The 8,935-nt window shown below is 24.7% G+C and overlaps 1 protein-coding gene across 1 annotated transcript in view; it reads right to left on the reverse strand.

Annotated features, from left to right (window-relative positions):
- The window catches only part of LOC119683824 (putative protein TPRXL), a 60,239-nt gene extending 52,492 nt beyond the window's left edge, over positions 1-7,747 (reverse strand). The window contains exon 1 of the mRNA XM_038097687.1: positions 7,248-7,747. The gene's annotated coding sequence lies outside the window, so the exon portion shown is untranslated. The remainder of the gene's footprint in view (positions 1-7,247) is intronic.
- Between the last annotated feature and the right edge of the window lie 1,188 nt (positions 7,748-8,935).

Genomic DNA, 8,935 nt, shown 5'->3' on the forward strand with positions numbered 1-8,935 from the left:
TCACATTTGTTTATTAATACAGTGCAAAAAAAGAAAGAAATATTAAAAAAATTAAATAAAAAATTATAATAATAATAGTGGCAAGCAATGCAGCAACAATAAATATGAACAATAATAATATCATTAGCAGCATTGGCAATGATCACATACATCATAAGTGTTTGAGCAAATGTATCATTTTGATATAATCACAGCGATGTAGACAACCTGATACCCCGATACCCCGATACTCCGATAGCCCGAGCGACGGACAGACGTGCCATGTATCAGTGTCTGTATCTGTATCTATATCTGAGCTTCTATTATCAATTTCGTACTAAAAAAGTAGCGTACTTAAAAGCAAAACTCACTGACATAATACACGCGAATTAAGCTTTTAACCCCTTGGCACAATTTGGCATAATTTTCATGTCATTCAAAGCGTACAATAGGTGCACTTATCAGCCGATTTGGTGTCACTGATTGCCGGCTGAGGGGGTGCGCAATGGGCAGATACTCTAGCTTTGGTGGCTTGGCTGCGAAATCAGCAATTGCCATGAAATCAACTAAATTAGTTGCATTTCATATGAAAAGTTAATTTATAAAAAATAAAAATTCAATTACAGAAATGAGGTGTGCAATGTGCTATAAAAGCACAAAACTTAAAAAATAATATTTCAAAAACAAAAAAAAAAAATAAATAAAATTCAATTAAATTAATAATATAAGTACATTACTTACTATGTATATATAGTACGTATAGTACTATAGTATACTTAAAGTGCAAGAAATAATTAATTTTAAACTTCAAGACCCCATAAAATTCATATCGCAAACACTCGTAAGTCATAAAAATTTCAACAATTTATTAACATATGTCGTTCTCAGCAATAAATTTATGAAGTGCAAATTGGAGGGTTAAAGGGAGTTCCTGCACCTTGATAAGCAGTTAATTTGATTTCATTGTATATAAGTATCAGCATATAAGTATCTAAACGGACGATAGAGACCGCTTAAGCCGCAATTAGCTTCGAAGTTGACTTGTAATTAAGCAATTGTTACTTGTAACCAAGTATCTTACTTACTTATTTAGATACTCAGATACTTAGATACTCAGATACTCAGATACTCGTACTTAACCGCATGTGAATATGTTTAAACTTTTCAGTTACATTTTTAGTTGCATATGAATTTTGTTGTTTTACGCCTGTAATTAATATAATTAGCAGCATTAACTATAATTAATGCAAAGATTTATGACTTTTTATTAACGTTTTCGTTGCAGTTGCATTTTCGCTTCTATTTTTATATATAATTTTCATATCAATTCTAACATAAACAATTGCATTTCAAAACTTTAATTGCAACAAAATATTTGCTAAATTAATTTCATTTGCTTTTAATTACATTTACATTTTATAAATTTCATTATTTCCGAGGTTAGTTTAATTAATTTTAATTTTTTTTATTGCAATACTAACAAATAATTATGGAATTACAAGTTTTGCTTTATTATAAAAAACAACACAAAACAAAAAAAAATACATTAATAAATTATATGGATGGATTTATGGAAGGAAATACGAGCTACTAGTAAACACACTCGATACAATCTAATATCTATAATAGATTGTTGTAGTTCCACAGATACTTACTAAATATACATATTAATATGTGATGTTAAATGGCTACATTAAGAACCAATTCAAACAGTAATTTAACTATTAACAATACTATTTATTATATAGCACTTTACTGATGAATACAGAACTGAAGTGAAGAGTTCATTTCAGGTTGATGAAACATTTTTTTATACTATATTTATTAGTAACAAATTTGTTACTCTCGAATAATTGTACTCGTAATATAAAACATATACAGGCATCTATATATTAATCTTACACAAATTAGTTCTAGACAATACCATAAGAGAAACCCGCAAAGGAAGAAAGATGATTTTGACTTTGCAGTTCACATCTACTTACAGGCACATATTAAAGGACATATTAAACTCGATTCTTGCAAAGTGAATCAAGAAATTGGGTTTGTTTTTGCCATCTATCTACTAATGTCTACTGTCATACATAATCATTTGCAAAAAGTTCAAAACAAATCAACTGGCGGCATGAGCAATATCAGTTGGTCTTAAAATCACCAGAGATGGAACTAAAGCACTTCAAATGTATTGAAGAAAGTGTTAATATATCATCTGAAGTGAGCAAAATATGTGCTGCTAACAATTAAAATGATAATGCCAGGTACACATGTTCATTAGTTGCAGTACAACGCTCTGCTTCTCTCCATGGGAAACTCCGCCCACCGAAAAACTAAACATTTTGATTTCCACCCAACCGAACGAACTCAACTTGCAACAATGATACATACAATCTATCCTCTTGTGAAACAGAGTCTCGTTTAACATAATGTTAGTATAATGTGTTAATTGTAGATAGTTTTGTCCGAATGTGAGAAATGTGAGCGGTAATTATACAACACGATAGACAACTTAAAACAACAACTTTATCAAAAATTGTGGATGTGTCTTAATGGTCCCTATTTTTAAAGACCTCAGTACTTGTAGCTTCATTAAACTACCAACTGATTACCAAATAATTATGGACGAGTTAAATTCGAAGATGTATTTAGTATTAACGAAACAGACCAATGAATAAAGTGGCATCCAGGGAGCAAAAAAATGTTCGAAATGCGTTACAGCGACATCAAACGAGATAATGACTTCGGCACTTATAAATCGATTGATTAAACAGAATAGTAAAAGATAACAATTGTTTGAATGATGAATGATGGATTGAACCACCAATAATACCACAATTATTACTGACTATGAGTAGTGTTTAAAGAATAAGGATTTCAGATTCATCATGGAGAGGGCAAACCATTGCTGTACCTTTATTAAATTTTCAGAAAGTCATTTCTTTCAAAATTTTATATAAAATCAACAATCGTGCATGGACTTTGATAAACTTTTGATAAAAGCATATATCATAAATGACTACTAGTCACACGACAACGGGATTGCGATGGATCACACTAAAAAATACCGATACGAGAATGAATAATATATATAGTATATATAACATAGCATGTTTCAAATTTTCTATTTAAATTATTATTAGATTTATTAAGATTTTCATAAACTATTATTATTAGCATGCGTTTATTAAATTTATTTAGTATCTAATATTATCTATTAATAAAAATATTTAAAATTTTATAATAATGATAAATCGTTTGATCGGAAAAATAGATATGGTACACCAATTTCAATAAGATATATATATACATTTAATATTAAAGAATATAATTACTTCATTTACGTTGAAATCATAACTAATTTTATAATTTTAAATACTCGTATATAGACTTATCTAATATAAAATAAATATTCTTGCACTATTATTCGACACGAGAATTAATTTTTTTTAATGTATATATAATATATTTTTAAAATAATTATTTTCATTAAATTTTTATTTAAATATCGTATGTGAAATATATATTTATAATTCTCAATAAATATTTAATATTGAACATTTAATTATTTTTTAAAGGGGTCAACAGTTTGTAAAAAACATAAATAAATTAACGTATTTCGGCGTAATTTGCTTTAATTTTAAAAAATAATATTTTTATTACAAAATTAAATAATAAATGATACACTTTTATTTTGTAATTAAATTATTTGATGGTACAATAGACTATAAAATTAATATATTTTTATATTAATTATCAAACTAATTAATAACAATTTAAAATTGTAATTGCGTTATAATAATAATTTATAATAAATTAATAAATATTAGGAAACGAAAGTCATTTAATTTATTAGTTGAATATATTAGACAAAATTATTCAATAATAAATGAAGTCATGAGATGATAATTTAATAAATTTTTTCAGATAAAAATAAGATTCTAGTATGCATTCATATTTCATATATAAGATTGAATTATTTAAATAGTAATAATAAAATAATATAAATATATAGTATCAATATAAGAATATAAACAATAAAAATCTTTTAATTTCGATATTAATTGTAAATATTATACATAAATACATTTTTATATATATGAGTCTAATATTTTTGTTAAGAGCGTTGATTCGGATAAATAATTTAGCTAAAATTAAATATTAATTTAGCTTAAAATTCTAAAATTCAAAAAGTATCTTATGAAAGAAGTATATAATAACAAAGTCTAAAATATATTAAGTAAATGAAAAATTTAAATATTAATATTAATTTAATAACAATAATAATTATTATAAATATTATATGTTACTGCAATGTGGTAAGTTTTTTTTATAAACTGTTAATTAGTAAAAAAGAAATAATTTCCCTCTTCCATTAAAAAACTTCTAATTTAATATTAAAAAAAATTATATGAAATACGTAATAATTTTTTATATAAAAATTTAATATTTGTTTTAATATAAAAATATAACTGAAGTAAACTATGTTCTATATAATTATCAATGTTGAAGAGTGTAAAATAGTAATATATTTTAATATATTTTTTTTATTTATTTATTTTCATATATAATTGAATATAACTTAAATTAAATTTTATATTTATTGTATATAAAAAAAATTGAACAAAAATAGAAAATAGCTTTATATTCAAATAAAATGAAATTAAGGATATGTTGAAATAAACAGGAATACAACAAAAAAAAATATTTTAATATATAATTTTACTAAATTTTAAGTTACATTTTTTAAAACAAAAAAATGTTTAAAATACAAATAAAAACTTTTTCTTCATCAAGTTTTTTGCAGTTCACTTCACTGAAAAATAAATATAATTTTACCATATAATTTTAACATAATTTTTAGTTATTTTAAAAATATTTAATTTTTTTCTTTTTTCACATATAATCGATAAGTTATTTTAGTTTATAAATTGAATGAACAGATTTAACGATAACATATAGGATATATAGGTATATTTCTAAGTTTAATTTTGCGGGGCGAATACGAAATTAAAAAATTAATGAAATCTTAAATTTATATTAAATATGCTATGAATAAAAAGTTAAAAAATATTTACTTATTTTTTTCTTGGACCAAAAATAATCAGAAATCGTAAGTTGGTAGATGGCAGATAATAATAATTGCCTTTTATAGAATTGCTTTCACTATTTGACTTTTATAGAATTTATTTTCCTCAGTGGATCTTAAACTTGAACGTCCGTAGCAATGATTAAAGTTGCCAACCCTTAGACTACTGGGGCTGCCGATAAGACCCATGCAGATCATATCAAATAGGTATATTGTTAAGTGATAATTACTAATATGACAACAAGAATTCTAAGTTTTTCATAAGTAGATAAATTATAGTAGTAATATGTAGTAACAATACTTTATAAACAATAAACTCATAAGTTCTAAGTGAACCGATCGATTGCTATAGACTAACTGCCACATAAAAATGATATTATTTTACTATAATTTTGTATTATATTATTATAATATAATTTATATTATATTCACACACACACAAACATTTTAAATAATTTTTGTTTAAATACGTAATTGTTTATTAAATCTAATATTTTGTGGTATTACAAAGGCTTCTGCCGTCTATCAGAGACTTGAATTTAATTATATTAATATATGTATTAAATTTAATAAAATAATTGCATTTATATTATCACACACATACTATAAAGGAATTTAAGTAAATAATTTAATAATTAAAACTTATCAAATATAATTTTTATTTAAAAATAATTAACATATTGTTCAGAATCCTGTGTATTATAAAATATAAATTATATAGAGCGGATATTTAAATAATTATAAGAAATAAATAATATATCTTTTATTTTTAATTTTATATATTTAATTGTTAATTTTTGAAAACATTTATATATACATAAAAAAATTTATAATATACGATATATGTACATATCTACACATATTTAAACACATATTTTCAAAAAACCTATTTATATAGGTTTTATTGTGAAAATTATTAAAAAACTGGAGATTATGTGATATTTAAAATTATAACTTGGTCTCATGGATATAATTAGGACTTTCGATGAGTGGCAAATATAGATTTTATTGATTTTTTTACAGATTAAAATTGTTAATAAATATTAGTTTTTAATTAGCTTATCCAGAACAACTTTACTTTGTGAAGACACATGGTTTTGTGAATGGACTACAACAGTAGTTGTATATTTAATTAATTATATATATAAATATATGCTTATGATATAGTAATGGATACCCATAACTTGATATACAATGTAGTTTAATATAATTTAATTTAATCTGGCCGTTGAGATAAAATATGTTTTTTCCCTTGAGCTAACTATATAAGTTAAAAATATATGTTAAAATAAATTTATAAGTATAATTATAAGTTAAAAAATTTTGTTTAACTTTTTTTTATTTTAATTTAGGAATTCTTTAAAAATAATGAATTTAAAATATACATAAATATTTAATAATAATTTATATCAACTTATATATGTGAAGGAATTGTAAAAAAAAATATTATGTTTTATTAATAATAAAAATGATTTTTATGATATTTAAATAATAAATATTTATTAATAATGTTAATAATTTATATGAGCTTATATATGTGAAAGAATTGCAAACAAAAATACTATAATTTATTAATAATGAAAATGATTTTTATGATAATTAAATAATATATTTCAATAATAAATGTTTAATAATAATGTAAATAATTTGTATAATTTTTAAAATAAAAAAAGTGGTAAAAAAATTTGATTTTTTCAAATTGAGAAGATAATAATCATTTCTTTGAACATGAAATAAATTTAGTATTAATTATTATTTATTCTTACTATTATAACTAATCAAAATGGACAAATTGAGGGAAAACGACAGTACGGTTCAGTAAAATTTACGACATTAGGTTTGCCGATCGCTCAGCGCGGGCCGCTTTTGAATGAACATTTCAGCGCCTAAATGCGTTAAAATATCGCACTAAGCAAAATTGTCTATTTACTGATAAAATTAATAATATAATTTCAAGTTTCCACAGAAACTTGATATAAATTATTATGTAAAAAATTATGAAAAAAATTAAACTTACTTAATAATCCATAATTTAATATTTCAATGAAAAATATAACAAAAAATAAATAAATTCGATTTGACCGAACTTTTAAAATTTTTAAATTATTTTAATTATTTAATTGTAGTTTATAAACAATTTAAATTTGTTTAATTGTTATAAAAAAAAATAAATATTCATAATTACCGTTTTAGTTTGAATAAATTACAAAGGTTAGAACTTGCACTGCTGTTGCACTTTTCGGTTTAATTGCATAAAAAATTTGTGACCGCAAATATTTAAGAAAAATGCACTTTAACCACTGTTTGTTAATTAATTGAATTATAATTAGAATTTCATTAAAATTTGCACTTGTGTTTTTTCTGAGTGTTTCACGGAGTGTTTTGTGTCACTCTTAGTGTTTCGCAGATAACAGCGTTGCACTTATTTATTGAGTGTTAAGCAATTTATGATCTTGCAGATTTGATAATTATTTAGTTAATAAATTTAATTCAGTACTTCTTCTCGCACCTGCACTTCTGCATTTCTGAAGTTCTGCTCTTTGCACTTTTTCCAATCAGAAACAAAACAAAAACAATAATTCGAACGGCAACTTGGGTATTAAATTTTCATTTGTTTATAAGTGATTTCTATGCCACTTGCACAATTAATTTTAATTAATTAATTGCGATGCTACTAATATGAGATATTTTCCATACAAGTTTTCTTAATTAATAATATTTTAAAAAAATCTAAAAGAACAACACAAATTTATTCAGTATTTACTACTGTATTTTCAATTTAAAAATAAATCAAACAAAATAATTCTGAAGCTTAACACGCCGGCTATGATACGCAATGAGCAACGCATGCAATTCACCCGTACAGGCAAAGCGTCGTCAACAGACTAACTTAAATGCAGAATAAGGCAAAACAGCATTGGGACCCCCAAAAATAAAAACACAAAACTTATTAAGAAGCGAACAAAACAAAAACAAAAACAAAACCAAAAGAACCAGCAACAACAACAACAACACAGCACAACCAACTGCTATGAAACGAATAAGCAACACGAGCAAATAAACGAGCACGAATAAACTTATTAACGATTGCATGAGGGGAGTCGATTCAATTTGTTGTTTTCATGATAATATGTAAAAGAGAGACATACTTGCAAAAGGAGTATGTTTTCATGACGTCACACCTTGGAGAGCGTTTACACATAGCATAAGCACACAGCTACTATCAACATGCTGCCGACTGCTGTTAAGCGTCGCTGCCTAGCAGCTTCAAAATATCCAAGTAAATTTGAAAAACAACGGCAAATCCGTGAAATAAGGTAGAGCGCTATGATGTAGGAGAAATATAAGCTTAACGAAACATTTGCTTGCTGTTTGTGAGAGAGTGACTGCAGTAATTATGCATATAATGAGGGCGTTAGAGCGCATGTGACATTCGAAATTATATTTTGTTGCATGAAGGTATGTTTGAGTGTGTTTGTATATTTGTATGTAATATATTATGAGCGCCACTTCCGTTTGGCGGGCGTTTAAAATTTTTTCTATCTTCTTATTCATTTTTATTATTGTTTTTACTTTGTTTTGTTTTGTCTTGTTTTGCTTTTGATTTTGAGTTTTTTCAATGTTCCGAGTTGGCGTAATGTTATTGTTGTGTTAGCAGCGTTGGCACCGTTGTTGGTGTTGTTGCTGCTGGTTGCCCTGTGTAAATGGTGGTAGCGGTTGCTTGACTTTTGACTTCTTACTTGCGATATTTTGTTGCTATAATTATTTTGCGTTTGCTTTGCTTTGCTTGCCATGCATTGTTATTGTTCTGCTTGGTTTTAATTTAACTAAGCGTTTTTGTTGTTGTATTTTCTCTTAGTAAAAATATTTTGC

The sequence above is a fragment of the Teleopsis dalmanni genome, chromosome 2 (genome assembly GCF_002237135.1).
Source record: "Teleopsis dalmanni isolate 2A chromosome 2, ASM223713v2, whole genome shotgun sequence".
Lineage (NCBI taxonomy): Eukaryota > Metazoa > Arthropoda > Insecta > Diptera > Diopsidae > Teleopsis > Teleopsis dalmanni.